The sequence below is a fragment of the Topomyia yanbarensis genome, chromosome 2, assembly GCF_030247195.1.
Source record: "Topomyia yanbarensis strain Yona2022 chromosome 2, ASM3024719v1, whole genome shotgun sequence".
Taxonomy (NCBI): domain Eukaryota; kingdom Metazoa; phylum Arthropoda; class Insecta; order Diptera; family Culicidae; genus Topomyia; species Topomyia yanbarensis.
The window spans coordinates 331,545,841-331,549,729 of record NC_080671.1 but is presented as its reverse complement, the minus strand read 5'-3'; positions in this window follow the sequence as shown (position 1 = coordinate 331,549,729).

The window sequence follows — 3,889 nt, the reverse complement described above, 5'->3', positions numbered from 1 at the left end:
TGACGAAATATTGATTTCGAGAAAAACTGGTTTAAAGATTGAATCGCAGCATCCTCTACGTTATAATTTGAAATTATGTTTTGCCATAATTCTTGATTATGGTTACATATTTCATATCTGGCAAAAGTTGAATGTAGCTGAAGAAATTCTTCATCCAGTATTGTCATTATCTCATTTTTTGATGTTTTGCGACTTAGTCCGGTCTGACTTAACACCGACCATTTAGGAAAAGAATGTAGTGCATCATAGTTTGAAACATATATTGTCCTTGTTAAATGCGAATAACCTATAACCAAGCTTATAACCACTTCGTTTTGGTTCACGATTATAAAATTCCAAATATTCGTAAGCTAGAGATACAATGTTAGAAAAAAATGAACCTATATGTGTTGGGCTGAATCGTCTGAGGAACCAACATCCAAAAAACTGATAAATGCATATCGATGTTTGAATATCCACGATTTCCCTAAATTTATAATGCATCGTGAACACAAGTTCAATTTTTTCCCCTCAAACCTCAGCAGAATCCAATAAGCGGTACGTGTTACCTAATGTCCGCTCCACAAGCCATATGTTCTTAACTGACGTAGCGAAAGACGCTGAAAACCGCTAATATGGCCAGAAGATTTTTATATTCAGATTCAGCATTACACAATGAATCTGAATGGTTCAACAGCTTGTATGTTCCTGAACCAATTTCACTAAATAATCAACCAAGCAAAGAGGAACCACTATTCAAGAGAGAAGAGAATACTGATATCCAGTGATGCCACAAGTACAGATTTATCTAGAAAGGTACAGATTTTTGAAGCGTTTTTGGTACAGATTCTGTACGGTACAGATTACAGATTTTTGTAAAAAAGTACAGATTGGTACAGATTTTTTTAGATGACAGAAGAGTAAAATAATTTAACCTTGCGATGCATCCCATAATGTGAACAAAGAGCGAAACACAAAAAAGAGCGGCACAAGAACACTGCGATGTGGAGATCACCCGCCCAAAGAGAAACTTGAAAACGAAAAAGAGAAAGAGCTGTGCACCAAGAGATGCAAAATTTCGCACATTGAGTCACCTTGAAGAGCCACTTTTTTGTGCCTTCCCTCACTGGCAAACAGGGAGGAATGGGAATCAAACTATACAGATTCAGATAAAGATTTCATCGAAAGAACGTTTTTAAAATGTTTTTTGGTTGTCTTCCGTGCGCATGGGACCATGATGCACACTAAAGAGCCTCTTTATTTCTACTCTTTGAGGTGTGCGGCCATGAAGTAGAATGCACACATGGGAGCAAAACACATAGGAGTGAAGAGGTTTATTGTGAAAGAGAAGAGTCAAAATTTCTGGTTTGATTTCCCCAAATGAAAAATATGTATAAGAAAAATGATTTTTTCTAAACAACCTTGTTATTGTTTCGGTACAGAATCCGGTACAGATTTTTCTATAGCAGAGTACAGATAGGAAAGATTTTTCAACTCCCGGTACAGATTTAATTGTGGCAACACGATATCCTCTCTCTCAATGATACTCACAACTGTTCATCATTATAATAGGCGTGTTTCGAAATTCAACATTGCTCAACAATTGGTCATCGATGACCAAATTGTTGAGTTAAACATGGCCGCCGCGATTTTTTTCGGTGAGCAAAAGAGAAAGTTTTGCTCTGTTGTGATACAAAACTTCGGATGCAACATTGCACGTTGAAGAGCTGCGACACCCATTCCCCTCTCGCTGCTGAGCGGCAAAGAGAAACTAAAATAAGCTGGTACCAGTGATGCCACATTTTATATTATTTACCGGGAATAAAAAAATCGCACTACTTTTTCAGAAAATTTGTACCGAAATTCACAGCAATAAGTTAATGCAAACGTTTTGCTAGTTGAATAATATTTGGTTAATTTGGGTGTTTTATACATCAACCTTTCCAATCTCGCTTTATTTTTCCGTCAATAATAAATAAAAAAAACACTGAGTTCTTAGTGCAAAAATCATTTGTTCTATTGTTAAGGTTTCAATAATAAGTTCATTCGCCAGCAAATCATTTGTTTGGAGTAGTCAAATTACAAAATATATTTGTATTACACACCAAAGAAAAACAGTTTCCGTAAATTTATATATCCTATATACACTTTCTCAATATTACTAGGTATTAGAAATGTCAAATAAAACAATTGTTTTACCATTTTATCTCCAAAAATATGTACCATGCTGTAGTTTCCTTAAGGGGCCCTTACACGCGCAATAAAAGTGTCATTACTAAGTAGTGTCATTACTGGAATTGTATGGGAATTCCATCATTACTCGCCTTACACGTTCATTAAAAGTGACATTACTGCCCAGTAATGACATTACTAACGCCTCGTGTACGGGGCCCTTTAGACATCATTTTAATCTGTACCTATACAATTCAAATAATCTGCATCACAGAAGTGAAACTTATTCACCAGCAATTCAATACTAGCGCATGCCAAATAACTGGTGTATTGGTATGTGTACGTTAAAAGTCTCTTTCCTCTCGATGCCGTTTGTTGACCAAATCATCGGCCCTCACCGTACGATGGATTGTTGAGCTGTCTGATGTGATGATCTCTCTCTCGCGCAACATAATCAAGCTTTGATTATGTTGCACACTAGTGTCACAGCGCGTCGCTTTACCCTCCCGCAACAAAAAGTCATCAAAATACCGATGAGTTGCTGGTGGATTTAAGAACGCGCCTAATGATACGTGCTTATGCAAGCGTGTGTGGATATATTCGTTCCTGTTTCTGTTTCCTCGTGTTGTTGCTTCGGTATCCATAGCGGCAATTCATTCGGTTGGGGTGAAGGCAAGCGTTTTACTGAACTGTATTGTGGTTCGTTCGGATTGAATTTGAATGAATGGTGAAAGCTCTGTGTGCACATCTTGACAAATATCAGACATCGCTAGCGCAACATAATTTTCTTTTTACATGTTGGATATGAAGCAAAATCTGTTTTGACAAAAATCATTCTTAATTAAATTCGATATTCAGACGTTATAAATTTATTTATTAGTTATTTTTGAAAGGATCGATTCGCATTTATTTGCTTGACACGATCCGATTTAGCCTTGGTAAAGGAATGGATTGACAATAAGAAACCCAACACACCGCTAAGCAGGGATGGCAATCCTACGGCCCGTATCAACAGATTTCTGTCTTCGGATCTACGGATTAACTCGTATAATCTACGAAATTTTATTTATTTATTGAAAAGTATGGGTATATTGTAACAGTCTCTTTCCGAAAAGCGAAAAACTTTCATATCAGTTTTCAAACCCGTTTTGCTATACATAATAGGGTGATTAGCCTGTGTCTTAACCGTCTATATAATGCTTATTTAGCAGAATTGTCTCAATTTTCAGCACAAATGAAAATAAATGTTCTATTCTGTGCATCTATTCCCACATCAACGATCAAATTATCGCCTCATGGGTGTGCCGATTTCCACCTAATCGAAAAAAATTTCCATAGTTGACACGCAATGCCTCATATTCCATTTGCGTCGATTCTAACTAGGTATCCAGATCATGGATGCCAACGCGTGATTTGTAAAACGAAACATCCTGCTTTTTCAGCCGATCAAAACAAATGTAAACATCACGCACATGAAAGAAACTCATCAGCTGTTAGTAGAAGAGCGCCCAGAATTGCGCGCGCAGCAAATAACCATGCGAAGGTTGCCAACTGGAATCTCAAGTTTCACATCACACATTGCTTCCTCCCGATCCGAATTGTATGTGCAAATGAAAATAAAATATCTGAATCAACAATTAATTGAATAACTTGAAATAATTGATTACTTATACTTGAAATTGCATAACAATATATTTTCTAGTTCATGTTTTGGTTTGGCCGCACTGGTGATTCTTTT